The 26,192-nt window shown below is 42.4% G+C and overlaps 1 protein-coding gene and 1 long non-coding RNA gene across 2 annotated transcripts in view; both read left to right on the forward strand.

The window, feature by feature from the left end:
* entr1 (endosome associated trafficking regulator 1) overlaps window positions 1-16,245 on the forward strand; it is a 190,872-nt gene extending 174,627 nt beyond the window's left edge. The window contains exons 1-3 of the transcript XR_011989321.1: window positions 5,309-6,659; window positions 10,169-10,476; window positions 15,527-16,245. The gene's annotated coding sequence lies outside the window, so the exon portion shown is untranslated. Of the gene's footprint in view, window positions 6,660-10,168; window positions 10,477-15,526 lie in introns of the transcript that reaches the window.
* An 8,085-nt stretch (window positions 16,246-24,330) lies between these two features.
* On the forward strand, window positions 24,331-25,928 carry LOC140587710 (uncharacterized). The gene is made up of 2 exons (XR_011989383.1): window positions 24,331-24,710; window positions 25,539-25,928. It is a non-coding gene; the product is annotated as an uncharacterized lncRNA (long non-coding RNA).
* Window positions 25,929-26,192: the final 264 nt, after the last annotated feature.

A 26,192-nucleotide genomic window follows, 5' to 3' on the forward strand; every position in this document is an offset into this window, starting at 1 on the left:
TATAATCCTACTGAGTACTAAATGAAACAAATATGTTAAAGATTTTATCAATCTATGAGGTCGGAACTGCTTTTGTCCGTAAGATTAGTCATCCACTTCTTCATCCATTAAATCCAAATCTTTAATATAGCTAATGAAAGGACTCCATATACTTTCAAATACATACTGTTTGACCTTTAATATGTACGTTATCTTTTCTAATGGAAGACTCGACAACATCTGTCTTATCCACTGGTTAGTACTTGGTCTGTGCATCTTAGTCCATAACAGAGCTATACATTTTTTGGCATAAAGCACACTGAGGTCTATAAATGCTTGTTCACTTCTACTATAATTATGTTTCTCTGGGTATAATCCCAGCAGAAAAAGCTTAGGGTCCAGTACAATTTGTTTTAAAATTATCTTTTCAATTATGACTTTTACCTCTTCCCAAAATAATTGAATATTTTTGCATTGCCAAATACAGTGAAACAAACTTCCTCTAACTTACATACATTTTGTGCATATGTCTGGTATGTCTTTATTATATCTGTTTAATTCAACCGGTGTTACATACATCCGCATTACCCATTTATACTGTATAAGTTTAAGCCGTGTATTTATAGACATTGTATGAACTTTAGTACAAGCTTCTTTCCAATCTTCTTCTGAAACTTCTAATTGCAAATCTTCCTTCCATGCATTTAACTTATATTGTGAACTCTCAGGTGAGTAAGCTGTTAGCAATTCATAAAATTCAGATATAATACCTTTTCTCAGATTATCCTTTATCATAATTTTCTCTAAAGATGAAAGTGGAGGCCTACTGAGAGCATTATCTTGACTTGCTTTAACGAAGCTTCTCAGCTGGAGGTATTTGAAGAAATGTTTCCTGTTTAGACTAAATTTAAACTTCAACTCCTCAAAAGACATCATAATATCAGAGTCCGTCAAATAGAGATCTTGAGTCATTTTAAGTCCCTTCGATTCCCACAATTTGAACGTTGCATCTGCTCTTCCTGGTACAAAGAACTGATTCCCCCATATTGGACTTTATTGAGATAATGAATGAGAGTCTTTTAAATAATTTTGTACATCATACCATATCTTTAACATATGTCTTACAATTGGATTTTTAGTTCTTTTCCGTAAATTTTTTGCTGTGTCCGAATATATATATGAGGGAAGAGGTGGGGTTAGATTATGAGATTCCATTTCTATCCAATGCGGAGACTCATTTGCTGAAAAATAGAACATAATAGACCTCAGCTGTGCTGCCCAGTAGTACCACAATATGTTTGGACATTTTAAACCTCCTCTGTCAAATGGTAAATACAACAAAGATAAATGAAGTCTTGCCTTCCTATTGTTCCATATAAATCTGACAAACATGGTTTTGACTTTTGAAAACAAACCTGAAGGTGGCGGTAAGGGTATATTTTGAAATAAATAAAGTAGTTTGGGTAGTATGTTCATTTTTAAAATATTAATTCTCCCAATTACAGATACTGGTAGTGCCATCCATCTATCTATTGACTCACTAAATTCTTCCATTAAAGGTTCATAGTTGGCATCAACAATATTTTCCAATCTTGGCAAAATCTGTACTCCCAAGTATTTAAACTGCTCAACAACATTAAACTGAAGTACCTCTAAAATTGGATTTCTTCTTTCATTTGAATTTAGCAGTAATATAGAAGATTTTGTGTTGTTTACCCTATAACCAGAGATATCACCAAATGTTTTAATTAGCTGCAATACAGCCGGAACTGATTTACTTAGTTTTGACATGAATAAAATGACATCGTCAGCATACAAGGATATTCTGTGTTCTGTCTGTCCTATTGTTATTCCACAAATTTGTTGATTTGAACGTATTCCAATTGCAAGAGGTTCAATTGCTAGCGTAAACAACAAAGGAGAGAGTGGGCAACCCTGTCGGCAACCTTTATTAATTTTTATTGGTTTTGAAATATTTCTATTAGTCAAGATTTCTGCGGTTGAATTTTTGTATATTACTTTAACCCATTTTATGAAGTTATCTCCAAATCCAAATCTTTCTAAAACACTGAAAAGGTAAGGCCATTCGACCCTATCAAAGGCCTTTTCGGCATCTAATGATGAGTGCTGTATCTGACATCTCTTTATTAGTGTGAATAATGTTTAATACCCTTCTTACATTATGGAATCCCTGTCTTCCCATTATAAATCCATTTTGATCTTTATTAATAATGTTTGGCAATAATTTTTGTAACCTTTTTGCCAAAAGTTTACATATTACCTTAAGGTCAGAATTTAACAGACTTATGGGTCTCATATTTTCACATTTGTTAGAGGGTTTACCTGGTTTTGGCAATAAGATAATTAGAGCAATATTCATAGAGGGTGGGAAATTACCTTCCTGAAATGCCTCCAGAAACATTTCCAGAAGAGGAGTTAGCAGTTTATTTTTAAATTTTTTATACACATCTATTGGGAGACCATCTGGTCCTGCTCTTTTTCCTGACTTCATACTATCGATAGCCTTCCCTATTTCTTCGTTGTTAATTTCCATCTCCAGGTCTCCTTTAAGAACATAAGAACATAAGAACTATACAAACGAGAGGAGGCCATTCGGCCCATCGAGCTCGCTTGGGGAGAACTTAACTAATAGCTCAGAGTTGTTAAAATCTTATCTAGCTCTGATTTAAAGGAACCCAAGGATTCAGCTTGCACTACGTTATCAGGAAGACTATTCCATACTCTGACTACACGCTGTGTAAAGAAGTGCTTCCTTAAATCCAGTTTGAAATGTTCTCCCGCTAATTTCCACCTATGGCCACGAGTTCTTGTATTTGAACTAATGCTGAAGTAACTATTCGGTTGAACAGCATCCAAACCTGTTAGAATCTTATAGACCTGGATCATGTCCCCCCTCAGTCTCCTTTGCTTGAGGCTGAACAGATTTAGCTCAAATAACCTTTCCTTGTATGACATTCCTCTAAGACCAGGAATCATTCTTGTGGCCCTACGCTGCACCTTTTCTAAGGCCGCTATGTCCTTTTTAAGATATGGTGACCAAACATGTACACAATATTCTAGGTGAGGTCTCACCAAGGAATTGTATAATCTTAGCATTACCTCCCTTGACTTAAACTCCACACACCTGGAGATATACCCCAACATCCTATTGGCCTTTTTTATTGCTTCCCCACACTGGCGAGAATGAGACATGGAAGCATCAACATACACACCAAGGTCTTTCTCATAATCAGCTACCTTTATTTCAGTAGGTCCCATAAAATACCTGTACTTTATATTTCTGCTCCCTACATGGAGTACCTTACATTTGTCTATGTTAAATTTCATCTGCCAGGTGTCAGCCCAGTCACTAATTAAATTAAGATCCCGCTGTAGCTGCTGAGCCGCTAGTTCAGTATCTGCTACACCACCCACCTTGGTGTCATCTGCAAATTTCACCAGTTTGGTGTCTATATCATTTATGTAAATTAGGAACAAAAGTGGTCCTAAAATTGAACCCTGCGGTACCCCACTATGAACGCAGGCCCACTGTGACATCGAGCCTCTTATAACTACTCGCTGCTTCCTATCCGTTAACCAGTTATCAATCCAAGTCGCTACAGTTCCTAAAATACCTGTCGCTTTGAGTTTAAGTGAGAGCCTCTTGTGGGGAACAACATCAAAAGCCTTTTGGAAATCTAAATAGATGACATCATAGGCCTTCTTATCATCAACTTCCTGAGTAGCTTCCTCAAAAAACTCCAACAGATTTGTTAAACAGGATCTACCTCTCCTAAATCCATGCTGGCTATCCCTCAAAATGTTATTTGAGTCCAGGTAATCTACCATTTTCTCTTTGATTATAGCCTCCATAACTTTACCAGTTATACAAGTTAGACTGATTGGCCTATAGTTTGACAAATTACTTCTATCCCCTTTTTTGAAAATGGGCGTTATGTTGGCATGCTTCCAATCAGAAGGTACCACACCTTCAGATAAGGATTTTTGAAACAGTAATGTTAAGGGTCGGCAAATAATATCCCTCATCTCTTTTAACACTATAGGTAAGATGCCATCAGGGCCCTGTGATTTATTTATTTTGAGCTTAGCTAGGCTTTGCAAAACATCAGCTTCAGTTATATATATATTAGTTATAGACGATGTTGGATTAGTAATAAGAACTGGTAAGTTACTAGTGTCCTCGACAGTGAATACCCGTGCAAAACTATCATTGAACTCATTTACTATGTCAATGTCGTTTTCAATTATAAGACCCTTACTATCCTGCAGATTAGTAATTTCAGCTTTTAGAGCTCTTTTAGAGTTAAAATACTGGAAGAAACTTTTAACGTCATCCTTAGCCTCCAATGCGATCTTCCTTTCGACATTCCTTTTAGCTCGTCTAATGTCATTTTTTAATTCAGCCTGTAGATTTAGATACTCTTGCTTTATTATGTCATCATCAGTTATTTTCCATCTCTGGAACAAAGCCCTTTTCCTCCTTACTTTATACTTTATGTCCCTATTAAACCACCTAGGTTGCAATTTCCTAGATTTATTCTTGCTAGAAACAGGTATGAAGTCCTCTTGTACTTGCAATAATGTGCTTTTAAAAAATTCCCATGCCTCTTCAACAGTTTTGTTATTTAACTCCATCCTTTATGTTCATCTGGGAGATGAGGTATGGATAGTTCATCTAAAAACCTATTTAAATTTAGCATATTAGTCTCATTTTTTGCATCATATAATTCTTTATAGTAACCTCTAAAGGCACCATTAATTTCTATAGTAAACAACCAAGGTGGTTTACTAAGGAAATTAAGAATAAAGTCAGGAGGAAAAGGGCTCTGTTCCACAACTGGAAAATAACTAATGATTTCAAAATCAAGCAGGAGTATCTAAGTCTACAGGCAGAGTTAAAAAATGACATTAGGCTATCAAAGAGGGATGTAGAAAGAAAAATTGCATTGGAGGCTAAGCATGACAGTAAAGGTTTCTTCCAATATTTTAACTCCAAGAGAGCACTAAAAGCTGAAATCACTAATTTGCAGGATAGTAAGGGCCTTATAATTGATAACGAAATTGATATGGTAAACGAGTTTAATGATTATTTTTCAAGGGTGTTCACAATAGAGAACACAAGTAACTTACCACCAATTAATAGGAATACAGCATTGTCTATGACCAATATATGTATAACTGAGGTTGATGTGATACTAAGCCTAGCTAAACTCAATAAATAAATCGCAGGGGCCTGATGGCATCTTACCTTTAGTCTTGAAAGAGATGAGGGATATTATTAGCCAACCTTTGACTTTAATATTCCAGAAATCGTTATCTGCGGGTGTGGTACTGTCACGCCTCCCCCCTCCTCAAGGAGGCGACGCACCAGCAAGGACCAATAGGCATCCCTAGAGTCACCTATTTAACCGCACTGAGACAACTACCCAAGGCGAAGTATTGTTGCTATGCACGTACTGAGCGCTATTCTCTCTCTCTCCCACAGTTACGTTCGATCCTTCTTGCCCTCCCTGAGTCTCCCGCATCTCCTGCCGACCCTCCTGCCCTTCCTCCCTGCCCCTAGGTCCTTGTGTTATTTCCCCAGTGTGTGTCTACGTCTCCGGACTGATTCAACGGCTTTACGACCCTCGGCTTTCCATTCGACTACGACTTCAGCGCACGATTCGGCACAAGACACCCGGCTTGGACGACTACGGCTCACGACCTCGGAACGGCTTACGACTCTTCTCTCTGTCTTACCGAATAAAACTAGTTGCCTGGAATTCCCTGTCTGCGTGGTTCGTGGCAGAACAGAATACTTCGCCTACACTATGGAGCCGCAAGAACTCCAAGACCAGCTCCAGCAGGCACAGGCACAGATTTCCCGGCTGACGGATGTGGTCAGACAACTGCAGCTGTCTTCCGCGGCTGCGACTCCCCTACCCACCTCCCCCCCACGTCTTCCTGTGCCAGTGGCCCTACCTAACAGGTACGACGGCAACCCGGACCAATGCAGGGCTTTTTTGATGCAGTGTGGCTTGTTTATAGACCATCACCCTGATCAGTTCCGCACCGATAGGGATCAGGTGCATTTTGTCATATCCCTCCTCGGGGGAAGAGCGCTTACCTGGGCAACAGCGCTCTGGGTAGAGGATAGCCCTCTGCTCCTGTCCTCCCGAGAGTTCCAAGAGGCCTTTAAGGAGGTGTTCGATCACCCTGCTGTTGGACGGAACGTGGGTGATCGTCTCTTAGATCTGCGGCAGGGAAATCGATCGGCGGCCGATTTTTCGCTAGAGTTCCGGACACTCGCTGCCGGCTTGGACTGGACCTCGGACTGCCTGCAGACTGTTTACCGCCGCGCTCTTCGTCCGGAATTACGGGCTGAATTGGCTTGCAGAGGAGCAACGCGGACGTTCGATGAATACGTCAGGTTGTCAATCATCCTGGATACCATCGTCCGCGAACAGCGCCGTTCGAACTCCCGCGCAGAAGGGTTGGCTGTCGTCGCTTCCTCCCACCCACCGGAGCCGGAGCCAATGGTGTTAGGGCGCGCCCCTCTAACCCCGGAAGAACGCGAAAGGAGACAAAGCCGAGGACTGTGTATATACTGCGGTGAAGCAGGACACTTCATGCGTTTGTGCCCAAAGCGACCGGTGAGGACTCGGACAGAAGAGACGCAGGTAAGGGGGGTTTTACCGCCGGACTTAACTAAAGTACAAGTGGTGGTTCCCATTACTTTTCGTTGGGGGTCGGAATGTTCGCGAGGTTTGGGGCTGTTGGATTCCGGAGCTGCAGGGAACTTCGTGGATGCGGATTTCACCCGACAGCACCAGATCCCTCTAGAGGAACTGCACCAACCCCTTTCGGTGCGTGGGGTAGATGGGCAGCCACTTTCTTCAGGGCTGGTAACGCACCGCACGATCCCGATAACCCTCCAAGTGGGGGCGCTCCATTCTGAAACAATACAATTAATGGTACTAACGTCATTACGTGATAAGATCATTCTAGGTTTCCCTTGGCTGCGACAACACAACCCTCAGATCAACTGGAGAGAAGGTGAGATACAAGCATGGTCCCCTGAGTGTTTCATTGACTGCTTATCCTTGCCCTGCCGTGCGTCCACCATTGAGAGTCCCCTTCCAGAAGATCTGTCAGGTATTCCCGATTATTACGGTGATTTCCAGGATGTTTTTAGTAAAACCCAGGCCTATGGGCTTCCACCCCATCGTCCATCGAATTGTACCATTGACCTTGTGGAGGGTGCGACCCCACCCCGTGGGCGCCTCTTTTCCTTGTCCCGACCAGAGGAGGAGGCAATGAAGACCTACGTCCAGGAGGCCTTACAACAAGGTATCATCCGTCACTCCACCTCACCTTTTGCTTCCGGATTTTTTTTTGTAGCTAAGAAGGATGGGGGCCTGCGGCCTTGCATAGATTACCGCAAGCTGAATGCTATAACTGTGAAAAGAAGGGAACCCCTTCCACTGATTCCCTCCGCCCTGGAACAGCTTAGAGCGGCACGAATCTTTACTAAGTTGGACTTGAGAAGTGCTTACAACCTGATTCGAATAAAGGAGGGCGATGAGTGGAAGACCGCCTTCATCACCACAACTGGTCAATACGAGTACCTCGTGATGCCTTATGGGCTTGCAAACAGCCCGTCAGTGTTCTAGTCCTTCATCAACGAGGTATTACGTGATATGTTACATCAATTTGTTGTCACCTACATTGATGATATTCTCATTTATTCTGAAACAGAGGAGCAACATGTCAAACAGGTACGACAGGTACTTCAGCGTCTACGGGAGAACCAGCTCTACGTGAAGGGTGAGAAATGTGAATTTCATTGCACCACGCTGAGATTCCTCGGGTACGTTATCTCTCCAGGAGGGGTCTCTATGGATCCGGACAAGGTCAAGGCAGTACAGGATTGGCCCCAACCTCAGACCCTCAAGGCTCTCCAGCGTTTTCTAGGTTTTGCCAACTTTTATAGACAGTTCATCCAAGGATTCAGCACGGTGGCGGCGCCCCTGACGGATCTAGTCAAGAAAGGAGCCACCAGGCTCCGATGGACTCCTGAGGCCTACCAGGCATTTGTAGACCTGAAACGACGCTTCTGCTCCGCTCCTATCCTGCAACAACCGGATCCGCAACTACCTTTCCAGGTAGAGGTAGATGCCTCTGAGGTGGGTATCGGAGCCGTGCTCTCCCAGAAAGACCCCCGGACAGGTAAGGCTCACCCCTGTGCGTTCTTATCCAAGAAACTCACTGATGCTGAACGCAATTATGACGTGGGAAATCGAGAATTGCTGGCTATAAAAGTGGCATTGGAGGAATGGAGACATTGGTTAGAGGGGGCTGTACATCCCTTCCTAGTGTTAACGGATCACCGCAACCTACAGTATCTACGAGAGGCCAGGCGTTTAAACGCCCGACAAGCCCGCTGGGCACTGTTCTTTACCAGGTTCCTTTTCCAGGTCACCTATCTTCCCGGCTCAAAGAACGCCAAAGCGGATGCTTTATCCCGCTGCTTTCCTGCATCAAGAACGCCCGAGCTACCAACCCGAATTTTGCCACCGGCCTGCGTGGTGGGTCCCATTATCTGGGATCTAGAACAGCGTCTCTTGGAAGGTAATCGAAAAGTTCCACCACCTCCTGACTGTCCTCCAGGGAAAACCTATGTCCCCTCACAGCTGCGGAATGATGTTCTTCAATGGGTGCACACCCCCCTGGGGTCGGGACATCCAGGGGTTAAAGCTACCCTCAGACTCCTGGAAAGACATTATTGGTGGCCTGGATGGCGAAAGGAGACCGAAAGGTACGTGCTATCATGTCCTCTGTGCGCTCAGAATAAGACTCTCACAGGTATGCCCTCTGGGCTTTTACAGCCACTTCCAGTGCCCACACGTCCCTGGTCCCACATTTCTATGGACTTTATCACTGACCTGCCCCCCTCTAGAGGTAACACCATTATATTAACCATAGTAGATCGCTTTTCTAAGATGTGTCACCTTATCCCCCTGCCCAAACTACCGTCTTCCTTGGAACTGGCCGATCTGCTAGTACAAGGAGCATTTCGGTATTATGGATTACCCGAAGACATCGTCTCAGACCGGGGCCCTCAGTTCACCTCTCGGGTCTTTAGGGCTATGTGTACTAGGCTGAACATCTCCCTAAGTCTCTCCTCAGCCTATCATCCCCAAACCAATGGCCAGACGGAGAGGACAAACCAGGAAGTGGGGAAGATGCTCCGAGTCATGTGCGGTTCTCGACCCCAGGAGTGGTCCCGTTTTCTTCCCTGGGCCGAGTATGCCCACAACTCCTTGCCCCATCTCATTACCGGTTTAACTCCTTTTCAATGTGTACTCGGCTTTCAACCCCCATTGTTTCCCTGGAGTCCCTCTCCCACAGATGTCCCTGCCCTCGAGGACTGGTACCGGCGTAGCCGCCAGGTATGGGATCGCTCCCGGCGTCTATTGGAACAACAGGCTTCGCGTATGAAGAGGACCCAAGATCGCCGACGTAGGCCCGGACCACACTACAGAGTTGGAGATAGGGTGTGGCTAGCGACGAGGAACCTGCGCCTCCCAGTGGGACGCAAACTCGGTCCCAAATTTATCGGCCCCTTCCGCATAGCAGCGCAGGTAGGCCCGGTCACCTACCGTTTACAGCTCCCTCGGGTTTACAGGATCAATCCCACCTTCCACGTGTCCCTGCTGAAACCGGTACGGTATAGTCTGGCCCATCCCCCCATGGGGTCCTTGGATCCTCCTACACCACTTCCCCTCGGGGATGAAGTTTATGCTGTGCGTGACCTGCTAGATTCTCGCCGCCAGCAGGGCCGCCTGCAATACCTGGTCGACTGGGAAGGATTCGGACCGGAAGAACGCAGCTGGGTTCCGGCGAGGGACGTTCTCGATCCTTCCCTCATTGCCGACTTCCATCGGTCGCACCCTGATCGCCCAGCCCCGCGACCTCGCGGCCGACCGCCCCGGCGTCCTCGGCCTCCAGGTGGCGGCCGTCAGGGGGGGGGCCCTGTCACGCCTCCCCCCTCCTCAAGGAGGCGACGCACCAGCAAGGACCAATAGGCATCCCTAGAGTCACCTATTTAACCGCACTGAGACAACTACTCAAGGCGAAGTATTGTTGCTATGCACGTACTGAGCGCTATTCTCTCTCTCTCCCACAGTTACGTTCGATCCTTCTTGCCCTCCCTGAGTCTCCCGCATCTCCTGCCGACCCTCCTGCCCTTCCTCCCTGCCCCTAGGTCCTTGTGTTATTTCCCCAGTGTGTGTCTACGTCTCCGGACTGATTCAACGGCTTTACGACCCTCGGCTTTCCATTCGACTACGACTTCAGCGCACGATTCGGCACAAGACACCCGGCTTGGACGACTACGGCTCACGACCTCGGAACGGCTTACGACTCTTCTCTCTGTCTTACCGAATAAAACTAGTTGCCTGGAATTCCCTGTCTGCGTGGTTCGTGGCAGAACAGGTACCATCAGATTGGAAGCATGCTAATATAACACCCATATTCAAAAAAGGGGATAGAAGTAATCCAGCAAACTATAGGCCAATCAGTTTAACTAGCATTACTGGAAAAATAATGGAAGCTATAATTCAAGTGAAAATGGTAGATTACCTAGATGCAAATAACATTATAAAGGATAGCCAACATGGATTTAGGAGAGGTAGATCCTGCTTAACGAATCTGCTTGAGTTCTTTGAGGAAGGTACAAGTGAAATTGATCACAAAAAGGCCTATGATGTGATTTACTTAGATTTCCAGAAAGCCTTTGATGTTGTCCCCCACAAACGGCTCTTGCTAAAGCTTAAAGCTGCAGGAATTTTAGGAACTGTGGCAGCTTGGATCAAAAACTGGCTAACTGATAGGAAGCAGCGAGTAGTTATTAGAGGCACTATGTCACAGTGGGCCTCCGTTTATAGTGGGGTACCGCAGGGTTCAATTTTAGGACCACTATTGTTCCTAATTTACATTAATGATATTGACACGAATACATACAGTAAACTGGTTAAATTTGCAGACGACACTAAGGTGGGCGGGGTAGCAGATACTAATCTAGCAGCAGAGAGGCTTCAACGGGATCTGGATTTAATTAGCGAATGGGCTGATACTTGGCAGATGAAATTTAACACAGATAAATGTAAGGTAATCCATGCAGGGAGCAGAAATATACAGTACAGATATTTTATGGGTTCCACTGAAATAAAGGTAGCTGATTACGAGAAAGATCTCGGTATGTATGTTGATGCTTCCATGTCCCACTCTCGCCAATGTGGGGAAGCAATAAAAAAGGCGAACAGAATGTTGGGTTATATCTCTAGATGTGTGGCGTTTAAGTCAAGGGAGGTGATGTTACACTTATATAATTCCTTGGTAAGACCCCACCTAGAATACTGTGTGCAGGTTTGGTCACCATACCTCAAGAAGGACATTGCTGCCTTAGAAAAGGTGCAACGAAGAGCTACGAGAATGATTCCTGGTCTTAGAGGAATGTCTTACGAGGAGAGGTTAGCGGAACTGAATCTGTTCAGCCTTGAGCAAAGGAGACTAAGGGGGGATATGATTCAGGTCTATAAGATTCTAACGGGTCTGGATGCTGTTCAGCCAAATGACTATTTCAATATTAGTCTAAATACTAGAACTCGTGGCCATAAGTGGAAATTAGCGGGAGAACATTTTAAAACAAATTTGAGGAAGCACTTCTTTACACAGCGTGTAGTCAGAGTATGGAATAGTCTTCCTGCTATTGTAGTGGAAGCTAAAACCATGGGTTCCTTTAAATCAGAGCTAGATAAGATTTTAACAACTCTGAGCTATTAGCTAAGTTCTCCCCAAACGAGCTTGATGGGCCGAATGGCCTCCTCTCGTTTGTAAATTTCTTATGTTCTTATGTATAGGATCCACTACGACCTCTCCATTTGTTATAACAGTTGTGAATGGTGTTTTTACCTCCAATTGTTTTATCTGCCATGCTAGTAATTTACCTGATTTATCTCCTTGTTCAAAGAAAGATTGTTTTAATCTCATAAGACTGGAGGCGGCTCTGAATGCCGACAGTTTATCATATTCAGCCCTTAAAATTAGTAACTCACTTTGCATTTGTGGATCACTTCTCTCATAAACTTTTTCCTGAAGAGTCTTTATTTTACACTCACCTAAAGGATTATTAGGAACACCTCATCAATTTCTCATTAATGCAATTATTTAATCAACCAATCACATGGCAGTTGCTTCAATGCATTTAGGGGTGTGGTCCTGGTCAAGACAATCTCCTGAACTCCAAACTGAATGTCAGAATGGGAAAGAAAGGTGATTTAAGCAATTTTGAGCGTGGCATGGTTGTTGGTGCCAGACGGGCCGGTCTGAGTATTTCACAATCTGCTCAGTTACTGGTATTTTCACGCACAACCATTTCTAGGGTTTACAAAGAATGGTGTAATGGTGTGGGGGATGTTTTCTTGGCACACTTTAGGCCCCTTAGTGCCAATTGGGCATCGTTTAAATGCCACGGCCTACCTGAGCATTGTTTCTGACCATGTCCATCCCTTTATGACCACCATGTACCCATCCTCTGATGGCTACTTCCAGCAGGATAATGCACCATGTCACAAAGCTCGAATCATTTCAAATTGGTTTCTTGAACATGACAATGAGTTCACTGTACTAAAATGCCCCCCACAGTCACCAGATCTCAACCCAATAGAGCATCTTTGGGATGTGGTTGAACGGGAGCTTCGTGCCCTGGATGTGCATCCCACAAATCTCCATCAACTGCAAGATGCTATCCTATCAATATGGGCCAACAATTCTAAAGAATGCTTTCAGCACCTTGTTCAATCAATGCCACATAGAATTAAGCCAGTTCTGAAGGCGAAAGGGGGTCAAACACCGTATTAGTATGGTGTTCCTAATAATCCTTTAGGTGAGTGTATGTTCCAGCTGTATTCTCTCCTCACATGCCTTTTTTGTTTTTGAGCCTGTGTAACTAATAATATGTCCCCTGAGGAAAGCTTTAAATGCTTCCCATTTTGTACATGCAGAAGTCTGTGTAGTATTAATTTAAAAAAAACTCTTCTATCTGTTTTTCTATATATTTCACAAATTCTTCATCTTGTAACCATTTGTGCTGAAAGTGCCATTTAGCCAGGTCTTTTGTTAATTTTCTATCTACATATTCTATACAGCATGGGGCGTGATCTGAGATCACGATGTCATCGTAGAAGCTATTATGAATTTTAGATTGTAATTCTGAAGAAATTAAAAAATAATCTATTCGAGAAAATGTCTTAAATACATTTGAGTAGCAAGAATAAGCTTTAGCATGTGGTTTCAATTCTCTCCAAATATCCAACAGTCTAAATTCACTGATTAAACGAAGAATAGCTGTTCTACATTTATTATGTGACTGATCCAATCCTGTGGATCTATCCATACAGGGATCCAGTGTACAATTGAAATCCCCTGCTATTATGTATAATCCTGCTAATGTTGAAAGAGTAAGAAACAAATCTACAAAAAACTTAGGATCATCTATATTTGGGCCATACAGGTTTACTAAATTTAAATTTTCTGATAATAGAGAACCTTGAATTATTAAATATCTCCCAAACTTATCTTTGAGTACTTGTTTCACTTGAAATGGGACTGTACCATGAACAAGGGTCATAACTCCTCTGGCCTGTGATGAGAATGATGCTGAGAATACACTACCCTGCCATCTCCTCCTTATCTTCATAACATCCTTTTCTAATAGGTGTGTTTCTTGTAAAAACACAATTTTGGAATCCATTTCCTTTAATTTATTCATGACTTGTTTAACTTTTCTAAGTTGTTTCCAAGAAACAAAATTAAGAGATACTCCTTGAGACACCTCTAAGAAATGATAAAGATAGATTGCCTTGCAATATAAAAATACAGGGAAACATGGCAAACCTGGATGCTTGAACCCACATCCAACACATTGAACATGAACTACACTTTTCCCACTCCCGTGAGATCCCCCCTAAAACCACCCTGACTTCCAGTATCACTAAAGACCTAGTGAGGATCAGTCAAACCACCCTTTGTTATCCTTTTAACTGAACACTCACTGCTGCTCTATCTTATAACACTCATCTGCAACATATGCAACACGTTTACTTTAAATCTATACCACAAATTTCTTCTTATTATTAACTTAAATATAATATCACACGTGTCTGATATAGCCTAATCATAACGTGTATATTTGAAAGTATTAAATTTTTTTTTTGTACCAGAGTCTGGCTTCTGAACGCTAATACACTTTCAAAGTGCTATACTATGCGAATGTTCTACGTTCATTTTAACTCGCGCCAGTGTCCTCCTGAATTTTCTTGATAAACTCCCGTGCTTCAATTGGTGTATTAAAGCTACGGGTCTGTTCTTTGTAAGTTACCAACAGTCTGGCTAGGTGAACCACTCCGTGTCGGATTCCCAAGTCGCGCAGTTCCTGGCGGATTGGGTCAAACTGTTTCCTCAATTGGTGTATTCCAGTGGCCAAGTCAGCATAAAACCGAATTTGTCGGTTCTTATACCGAATGTCTTTTTTAGCCCGTGCAGCTGCGATGACCGCCTGTTTATCCTTGTCGTTCAGAAACCTCATTATTAGCGTTCTCGGCGGCGCCTTGGAGTCTTTCATAGGTCCGATTCTGTGCGCCCTTTCAATAATACCTGAGGACTGTAACGCCACAGCATCCAAAACCTCTGGGATCCACTTCTCCAAAAAGGAGCATGCATCTCGTCCCTCGGCACCTTCCGGAAGGCCCACCAGTCTTAAGTTATTCAAGCGGGATCTGGTTTCCAAGTCCACGAGTTTATCCTCCAGAGACTTGTTTTTTGACTCCAACTTATTTACTTTAGCTTGCAAGTGAGCAACGCCGTCCTCCGCGTTTGATATCCTCAATTCCGCCTGCGACACTCGTTCATTGCAGTCGGTCATTTCCTTCTTCATACTTTCTATCGCCGTCATAATTCCATCAAATCTGGATGAAAATTCAGTTTTCATGGAGTTTATGGCAGCTAATATTTCATCCGCCTTCACTCCCTCACCACTGGTCCCGTCCCGTCCTCCGCCATATCTTCGTTACCTTTCTGTATCTCACCGCATACACGATAATCAGTTAACTTCGGCTGCTTCGTCGCTTTGCTATTTTCTTTATTTACTTTGCCAGACTTCGACATTATAGTATTAACATCAACACTATATTACCACGTTTTGTTGCAAATGGCAGTATTTTTAGTAGCAAATTATATTAGTTAAGACAGAGCAGTGTGAGACACGTCTTCTCAGGTGGCCGCCATAACCGGAAGTCATACTGTATTTACAATGATAATTGACTTCCCAGGTGCCACGCCTCCCTCCTCCTCAAGGAGGCGACGCACCAGCAAGGACCAATAAGCATTCATAGAGTCAACTATTTAAACCGCACTTAGGCATCAACCCAATGCGAAGTATTGTTGCCATGCACGTACTGAGCGCTACTCTCTCTCTCTCCCACAGTTACGTTTGATTCTTCTTGACCTCCCTGAGTCTCCCGCGCCTCCTACCGGCCCTCCTGCCCTTCCTCCCTTCCCATAGGTCCTCGTGTTATTCTCCCAGTGTGTGTCTACGTCCACGGATTGACTCAACGGCTTTTCGACCCTTGGCTTCCCACTCGACTACGACCTCGTCTCACGATTCGGCACAAGGCACCCGGCTTGGACGGCTACGGATTACGACCTTGGAACGGCTTACGACTCTTCTCTCTGTCTTGAGAAAATAAACTTGGTTGCCTGGAATTCCCTGTCTGTGTAGTTTGTGGCAGAACACCAGGACTTTTTTCTCCATTTACATAGATAAATATTACAAAAGGGGAGATTTGTTTTCCCTCCACTATTAACAGTGTTAAATGTTGATTTATTAACAAAGATAATTGTCTATCCAGTTTTTTTAAAAAAGTATTTACTGTAATACAGGCTTGAAAAATGCAAAATACTATTTACAGTGTTAATTGTCACTCCAAATGTCTCAAGGGGGGATTTTTTTTGTTGTTTTTTTTTTTTTTGCTTTTTAGGGTGTTAAATGATTTTTTATGTTTATGCTGACCTCCAAAATGTGACAAAAGGGGAATTCTTTGTTATTATTTTCAGTGATATTTGACCTTTGTTTCAAAAGGGGAATTTGTTATTGTTTATAGTAATAAATGTTTCATTTTCATTAAAGAATACAGTTGTTATAAGCATCCGGAAGTGTGGTCCCCACTGTTACCCTTCTGCACTCACACAGTGACGTCACTTTTGATATGCAGATTTCTTACGTCACAGGTCCCCACTAGGACATTTGACCAGACAGGGTCCCAACCAGTCTGTGCACAGTCAGGTCAGGCTTCCTTTGTGAAATCTCTGGTTTTGAAGTGGTAAGCGGGCTCAGAGGGCTGAATGGAGATTGGCCGTATTTCTGGTTTGTATGTAGCTGCTTTAGAAAGCATGGTCCCCATCAGGCACTATCCAGGTGCCCCCACCATGTAGCAAAAACACGTATGTGTGTGTCTGCACACTCAAATTCTGCTACACTTTTAATTTTCACATTGAATTCACCATCTGTGTCCGATGTATCTTGTTGATCTATGAGAAAAATAATAATAATAATCAATAATTTATTGATCCCTGTGGGGAAATTGTCTTTACGCCTCCCTCAACTTGCTCTTTGTAGAGTAAGCTGTCCACAAAGGGCTGCCACCCGTAGTGGTGCCCAGGGAGCTAGGGATTAAGGGCCTTGCTCAAGGACCCACAGATGTGCTAAGATGGGGTTTGAAGGGACTTCCGGTGGCACGGTAGTGGAGATGGCAGCATAATCGCAGAGCTCCGGTATCAGCCTAAAGTTTTTTCACTCGATTTGTCATAATTCAATTTATTCAACATTCATACGATTATAAGGATGAGTGGGGATAAAGCTAAAAAACAAGGAAGAACACGAAGCACTGCTGCTGGACGAGATAATGAAAAAGAGGTCGGAGACGGCGAAACTGCACAAGATGGAGGCTATGAAGGAAATGAAAACATGGACATAATTCGGGAAACAGTGAGTGCAGTTCTTACTGCCGGAATGGAAACTCTTAGAACGGAGTTAAAAAGTGACCTGTTGGAATCCCGTAAATGCTTTAGGGAGGATATTAAAGAGCAGATGGATGAGTTCACATCAGAAATACACAGAAAATTACAGGATATGACTGGTCAGATTGAGGCAGTAGTGGGGCGCGTTGGAGAGATCGAGAAAAACTTGGCCGATACAGAGCGGTGGGACATTGGAGTTAAGAGCACTCTCACCCAGCTACTGACTAACCAGAGAGCACTGCAGGATAAGGTGACTGAAATGGAAGGCCATTGTAGACGTAACAATATTCGGATATATGGAGTACCTGAGGAGGCAGAAGGTACTTCCGCAACTGCATTTGTGGTTGATATGATAAAGTCTCAACTAGGGGAGAGTATCGATTCAAGTTGGGGCAGTGACCTGGGAATAGAGCGAGCACATCGTGCCTTTGCACCGAAGCCATCCAGAAATGCTCCGCCGCGCTCTATGGTGGTTCGTTTCCTCAGATTTTCTGTCAAAGAGAGCATACTCTACGCTGCCTGGAAGAAAGGGTTCACCTACAAGAACAAGCGAGTGTATTTTGACCACGATTATGCTGACGGTGTACAGAAGAAGAGGAAGGAATATGCTCCGATTAAGAAGACCCTGAAAGAGCATGGAATACGCTTCCAGACTCCTTTAACCCGAATGCGTGTTCACTTTAAGACGGGCACCGCAGTATACTATAACGCTGCACAAGCAGCGGAGGACCTGGAAAAACGGGGTCTTAATGTGGGAGCTACCATCTGTGAGAAAAAAGGGGACAGTATTACGGAGGAGACGCTAGCTAAGCTGTTGCCGTGGAAGGCGGTTGAGTCCCCGCGTGGAGGAGATAAGGAACAGTTTCAGCAACAGGTGCGTAAGAGACTGAAGGAGTACCGCAGACTGGAGACGGACACTATGGCAGCGGAGGAGGGGTAATTTCGAGAGACCCCACTTTTTTTTAGGATTATATTGGAACTGCTGATACCTAGGCATCATAAAGAGACAGCCACCAGCCCTTTTTTTTTTTTTTTTTTTGTTTTTTCTCTTTTCTCTCTGCTGCGAGGGAACCCACTTAGTGGCTAAACCCCTCTCTTTGCTAAAGGTGATATGTCGCCTTTTTTGATGGGAGTTCTGTTCTATAGTCTGTACAATAGTTATATAATTTTCTATTTTTTGTTTAATGTTCTTTTTTACTGTCTGAGGTCTAGGAAGTTACAAGTAAATAGTAATAATAGGGTATACAATGCATTATCGATATTATAACATACTCTCTCTGAATGTAAATGGGCTGAATAATCCAATTAAGCGTAGTAAAATGATAGCTAAAATGAAAAAAGAAAAGATAAACATAGCATTTTGGCAGGAGACCCACATGTCAGGAGCTGAGCATGAAAAATTAAAGAAGCTAGGTTTTAGGAATACCTTTTTCTCATCCTACAAGAAAGGAAAAAAAAGAGGAGTGGGAATATTAATCTCAGACTCAACCCCGTTTGAATACTTATCTGAAATAAGAGATAAAGAAGGTAGGTTTGTCCTGGTAAAGGGGAAAATAGACCAAAAAGAAGTAACATTATTTAACATTTATGCCCCTCCTGGGAGTGAGGCTTCATTCTTTAGAAGGATATTTGATTTGATTGCGTTAGAGACATATGGAATTCTTATCTGTGCTGGGGATTTCAATGTAATTCTTAATCCAGCATTAGACACGACTAATATTAACAGAAAAAAGAATCGTACCGGAAAATTAATAAATAGGGCTCTTCGTGAACTGGGATTGAAGGATGTGTGGAGGGCCCTGTATAATTCTGATCCTGGGTACACTTTTTACTCAGGACGATATGCAACTCACTCAAGAATTGACTATTTTTTTATGTATAATGAGGATTTGCATAGACTCAAGAACTGTAAAATAGGTCAGAAGGATCTCTCGGACCACTCAGGGGTTTATATAACTCTACATTTTGAAGGTAGACAGCGTAAAACACTTTGGAGGCTCAATACTGGACTTCTAAACGATGCTACCTTTGTGACTACGATGGGGACGGAATTAGGGGTATATTTACAAGAAAATGATAAGGGAGATGTGAACCCAAGTATACTATGGGATGCCGCTAAGGCGGTTTTGAGGGGAAAGATTATAGCCAGAACAGCAATGTTAAAAAAGATAAAAATTCAAACACTTTCAAATCTACAAGAAAAATTGAAAGATCTTGAACAGCTTAGCATTACTTACACGGACCCTGACATTAACCAACAAATCAGAAAAGTTAAACAGGACATAGACAAAATACTAAGCGAGGAGGTGGAGAAAAAACTGAGGTTTCTGAAACAGAGATACTATGAAGCTGGCCCAAAAGCAGCAAAGCTGTTAGCTTGGAGACTTAGGAAAACACAAGCAGAGAGTACTATCCATAAAATAAGGGATCCTGTAACAAACAAGATTACTAGTAATCCAGATGGTATACAAAAAGCCTTTGAGAAATATTATAAATATCTGTATTCTAGAAGGGAACAGACAGATAAGCATACAACTATGGAATTTCTGAATTCATTAGACCTTCCTAGCATAGGGAAAGAAGTTAATGATAAATTAACCTTACCAATATCGAAGGAGGAGATAGACAAGGCCATCTCAAGCTTAAATAGGAACAAGTCCCCTGGTATAGACGGTTTCCCCCCGGAGTGGTATAAAACTATGAGAGAGCATCTTATCCCTCTCTTGGAGACCTGTTTTAATTATATCTTGGAAGAAGGGTCCCCTCCCCCATCTTGGAAAGAGGCCTTTATATCAGTCATCCCCAAGGAGGGAAAGGACAAGAGTGAATGTACAGGATATAGACCTATTAGTGTGTTAAATACGGATTATAAATTATACGCGACCATCTTGACGAAGAGATTGGAAATTGCAATGCTCCAGCTAATAGATGTAGATCAAACAGGGTTCACCAGGAATAGGCAAGCACAGGACAACATCAGGAGAGCTCTTCATACTATAGAATGTATAAACAGGGAAAAACTTAGCTCCATGGTCCTTAGCTTTGATGCTGAAAAGGCATTCGATTCTGTTGGGTGGGACTTTCTTTATTTAGTAATGGAAAGATTTGGTTTTTGCAAAAACTTCATAAGATGCATTCAAATACTCTACTCTTCTCCAATGGCAAGAATAAAGGTTAATGGTAGCCTCTCTGATGCTATTACCTTAGAGCGGGGATGCAGGCAGGGTTGTCCAGCAAGCCCCAGCCTCTTTAACCTATTCATTGAACCTTTGGCTCAGGCGATAAGACAGGAGACAAAACTTACAGGTATAACTATTGGAGAAGATGAATATAAAGTTAGTCTGTATGCAGATGATGTTTTTGTTACAATAATGAATCCAGATTCTTGTCTCCCTGTCTTAATGAACATGTTGGAAGTATATGGGATGTTTTCGGGGTATGTTCTTAATGTGAGTAAAACCCAGGTTATGACATTCAATTACACACCGACACAGGAATTTATCTCTAGGTATAATTTCAATTGGTACTCAAATAAAATTAAATATTTAGGAGTTTATTTGACTAAAGATGAATCACAGCTATTTGACGCTAATTATAGCCGGGTTAATAAAAAAATATATGAAGACTTAAGAAGATGGAGTCTTCTTCCTCTTGAGTTGGGTGACAGAATCAGATCTGTTAAGATGAATGTCCTCCCTAGACTGCTATACTTGTTCTCATCTCTCCCCATAGAAATTTCCGCAAAACAATTTAGGGAATGGAATATGCATATTTCACAGTTTATATGGAATAATAAGAGACCTAGGGTAAAATTTTCCACTCTACAGTTACCAAGGGAAAAGGGAGGCATGGCCCTCCCATCGCTAAAGGATTATTACATCTCAGCCCAGTTGAGACCCCTGGTATACTGGTGTGATCCTTCTTATGAAGCTAAATGGAAGACAATAGAGACCTCTTTAACAGACATACCAATCCAGTCATTTATAGGGTGTATTGATGGGAAATGGGGGACACCACCGACAGGCAGTAAATGGGTGAATTTATCTTTGAAAATATGGCTAGAGGTTGTTCAACGTTTTCAACTTCAGAGACAGATTAAATTGCTCAAATGGCCGGCATATGACCCTGACTTTAAGCCAGGACTATATGATTTTAGATACAGACAGTGGGTTTTCGCTGGCATTACTTCTATATGTAAAATAGTTAAAAACTGGAGACTGGTCAGCTTTGATCATCTATGTCAGACTTATGGGCTTAGTAAAAATGATCTATTCAGATATTTACAGCTTCGTGATTATGTTACTAAAGAAGTTAAAGACTCTGACCAGAAAGAACTGCCAATTGTTATCCAGCTGTTTGTCGATGCATACAAGTCCAGTAGTACTAAAGGACTTATAGGCAGGTTGTACAATGGTATATTTTCATTAAATAAGCACACTACTGCCTATGTGAAGAAACGATGGGAAAAAGACCTGGACATTGACATAACTGAGGACACATGGATGACCGCTTGGTTAACACAATCATCCACCACCAACTCTCTGATTTGGAGAGACTTTTGCTGGAAAAATATTATAAGATTTTTTATTACCCCAAAACAAAAAAGCAAACAAACAAATATGCAACTACAGTGCTGGAGGGAATGTGGAGAAGCTTTGGTTGATCATGCCCATGTATTCTGGCTGTGTCCTCTTATTCAAAATTTTTGGAAGGAGGTTGCAGTAATTATAGCAAAGGTGTTGGGCTTTAGGGTTGACATCACGTTCACATCTCTGTACCTGGGGAGTCTCCCCGAGGGACTAGGTGAAGATGATGAGTACCTCCTAAAGATTATGTTAGTAGCGTGTAAAAAGGCAATTACAAAGTATTGGCTTCAAAAAGATACCCCTACTCTGGGGGTCTTTATCGGTATTGTGAAACAGCTACACCTCCTTGAGCAGATGACTTATTCTTTAAGGCTTCAAAAGGAGCTAGGGGAGAGAAGGTGGGGAAAGTGGTCCATTTACATGCTGAACAGAGAGATATTACTTGATTAAATAGTATATGTTAATTTGTGACTGTTTAATGATCTTTTTTTTTATATATATATATATACACATTGTGTATCTCATGACCTCAGACTGATTCCTTTATTTTCCTCTCTTCTCTTTTGTATTGTGTTGACACTTCATAAATAAAAAGTTGAAAAAAAAAAAAAGATGGGGTTTGAACCAGCAACCTTGTGATTTCAGACACATAGGCTTAGCCCACTGAGCCCCCAGAAAACACCTGGTGAGTGACATTTTAATGGGTGACAAGCCTAAAATCAAACAAATCAATCTGCTTTGCCTAAGACACACTTACATGTATTGTAATCTGTTCTAAGACATATATAAAAAGTAATCGTGTTGTATGGTTTTCTTATTTCATTTTTATACTCTTTCAGAGTGAATGGCTTTGAAGTTCCAGGAATGTTAATGACTTTGGTTCTGTCTGGGTAAATGAGAGCATAGGGACCAACATCCAAATCCATACTGAAGTCATCATCTTCTTGACCGCCAACCTATACAACCCAGTGGCATCAATGTCTGGCTCAACAATCACTGGAAGAGTTTTCCCTCTGACAGTTTTCATGGTGTCATTGAATGCACATGACTCCAATATTTGTCTGTACAAGGAAAATCAGGTGTGAATCAGTACATAACCACATTAGCAAAACCTTACACTCAAAGAGCAAAATACCAGCCCAGATTTGCAAAACTATAAGCAGAATGTCAGCCTCACAGTTTTTGCAAAACACTAAACACATTTATCTACTGTTCACACAGATGTCATCATGATGCACTGGCTTTTCAAATGACCACACATATGAACCAACTGGTTAAACACATCCACCAGGTATGCAAACATGTATGTGCTTAATTGAAAACACACCAATCAGGTTCATTGTATTTCAGAGAGCAAATGGATGCAGACAAAATCACACATGAATTCATATGTATTGATAAGACCGGCTTAAACCTCTTAAAAATTAGAAAAAGTAGGATAAATATAATTGGACACAGGGCTATTATCAATGTCCCAGGGCAATGTGGGGGTACCATCACCCTTTGCACTGTCATCACACAGTATGGGGTTGTCCACCTCCATGCCAACCTGGGTCCTTACAACACTGATCTAATTCACACATTTCTAGATATATTACACAATATCATCATAGTAGCCAACAAAGTTGGCCAGATGCGATACATTGTGGTCTGGGACTACGAATCCTTCCACTGATCTGCTCTGGTACAAAATCAGTTTCAACAACATCCACAGTTTGTAGTCCAATACTTTCCCCCATATGCCCCTTCCTTATTAGCCCCATTTCAGTAGTTTTTTCCCAGCATGTAGCAGTATCGTTACCCAGTGCCAGAAAAGGACAGTTGCTCCTGAGCTTTGCTCGGTCGCCTGTCGGGGCTGGGAGGACATTTTCCACTTTTTTCCCGCTCCGGCAGTAGCCTGCTGTGAGGGGGTTTTTATGGTTTTTCAACCTCCCAAGAGCAACTTCGATTTCACTTTGTTTTTAGTTCATACTTGGTTCAGGCAGAAGTTCTTCTGGTAAGTAGTAGTAAATTTATCAGGTTTAAAATTTTAAATAAAAATGGTAATTAAGTTCCGTTTTAACACAAGTAATAACTTGTTATTTTAGTGTACTCGGCACTTTACTGCATTTATCATTACGCAAATTCATCTTTATAGTTAAATACACTATAAATTTACTGGGCTGGGAGTACGGGGTCATAGTGAGTTAGTTAATTATGGGGCCGGCACAGTGCTGCGTTTGCAAGATGTTTGCCCTTCTGGACGTTAGTGTCCAGTCGGACTTCATCTGCGAGCGATGTAAGCTAGTGGACTCACTCATGGTCAAGGTTCGCGACCTTGAGGTGCTGGGTGACCGTAGGTCGTAGACACAGGAAAAGGCGTACACACATTACAGAGGCGACATCACCTGAGGTGACTGTGTCTAACAGGTTTCAGGTGCTTCCAGCTTTAGAGCCGGAAGGGACTGGGGAGGCAGGTGGGCCCTTGAGCACTGAGCCCCTTCCCCCCAGGAAGAGGGAAGTTGTGGTAGTGGGGGATTCAATTATTAGGGGAGTAGGCAGTTATGTGTGCATGCGTGATAGAGGGTCCCGTACGGTGTCTTGCCTGCCTGGTGCCCAGGTAGGAGACCTTCCAGATCGTGTGGACAAGCTTTTGGCCCCAGCTGGGGTGGATCCAGTTGTCGTGGTGCATGTTGGCACCAATGACATACAGAGGGAGCCACGTCAAATAGCCGCGGCCGTGTGAATGGCGTGCGAATGGCGTACGGCTGCCCTATGGACGGCGTAGTCCCCCCTCCCTCTCAAGCCAGATAGGCGTGTCAAGATTTCACAGTAAACACGCCTATTTATTCATTTACCTGGTGCCACCACTAGATGGAGCTTCGTTCTCAAGAACATGTTAACACAAGCCAGCAATCTAGCTGCGCTGAGTTGCAATCACGTGATTTTAACCACCCACCCCCGCCGAACTGACGCTATCAAACTGCACTACAGAAATGAAGATCGCGGCTTAATGGACTATTCGCGGTAAGTGGTGTTTTATTTTATAAAATTTGTTTGGAGTAGTTTACAGGTTACTTCCCAGTTTAGTTTTTTATTGGCCGTTTCGAAAATCACTGGCAGCAACAGCAGCGGTCAGATGTGACTTTAGATAACTTAATGATCTGTTTACCAAGTCTGGAGTTAACATTACAGCTTACTGTCAGTGTCACAAACTAACAATACAATGTCACTCCTCTTTTCCTCAAAAAGACGCTAAAGCTTCGAAAATACTATTAATGTCCCTATTACAAAAACTGCACTACTCGAGAAACATACAGTAAATGTGTTTGTGCTCTCTGAAAATGCATTTATTTATTCTTTGGGTAAGAGTTAATCTGCAGGTTATTTCTGTGACTGGAATATAATGTGATGTAGTTCATGAGGGACAGAAGATAAGGATAGCTGTACAGGAGCTAGCGAGCTAAACGCTCATTACCAGGTTTATATTTTTCCCATTTTTTGCATGGTAGTTTTGCAACGCATACTGTACAGTACAGTGTATATACTGCTCATATACAGTATGAATGTTATATCGCTTAACTTATTTGTATAAAAAGCGCATTAAGTAAATTCTCAGTTATTTTAATGCAGACGATAATACAAACAGTCAGTGGCTACTGTTAACAAAGTTCAATGGTTAACATTAGCGCAGGCAGTTTATTTACATTCCAGATTTCCCAAAACAGTATATTACACACTCTGTGTTACATAGGTTTATTAGTATATTTTCTTTTTTAATCTTAACTAGATATTCTGTAAAGCGTATTTACAGTATCTTTTTCTTCACTAAATTCTCCTGTTCTCTTTAAGCAGAGCTCCGCTATGGAGGCTTGGGTCAGACGGGTAACGGCTGGCCTTTTGGAGCTACTGGAGGAGCCTGAACAAGCTGTTGAGGGAGCTGGAATGACGTCACAGTGCAACAGATCTAGAATGACGTTTGGTCAGATCTATATTCTGAACATAGAATTGCAAAACGTCTGACAGTTTGGCGGAAACAAAGACTTAAACTGTTGCATCTTTGATAGTTTTTTTAAAAATAATATTTTAGTATAAAAGAACCAGATAGAGACTAATCAGCAGATGGTGTTATCCGGGTATTTTAATGACCTTTAAGCAAAATGCAACATGTACTGTATTGTATGTTTTAGACAAATTACTGTTTTAACTCTGACTATTTTTGGAAGAATAAATTTTTAAGTCATGTTTGCGTGTTTTAATTGTTGGGGATTTTGTTGGGGTATTGAAAAAATGGCAGAAAATGGGAGACATTCTTAAATTCAGTCTGTCTGAATCGTTATAAACGCCAAATTTGGGAACCATGTTTAACACCAGCATCCCTGAAAAAATCAAGCTCTCCTCACAAGGAACCCCGCCCCCCTCCTCACTCCCCACACAAGCTGCTCGCAGCCTCCTCAGCGCCGATCAACACTTATTGTTTCACGGTTTCAACCTCGAGTGAGCACAAAG

Source organism: Paramormyrops kingsleyae, chromosome 2, assembly GCF_048594095.1.
Source record: "Paramormyrops kingsleyae isolate MSU_618 chromosome 2, PKINGS_0.4, whole genome shotgun sequence".
NCBI classification, from domain to species: Eukaryota; Metazoa; Chordata; class Actinopteri; order Osteoglossiformes; family Mormyridae; genus Paramormyrops; species Paramormyrops kingsleyae.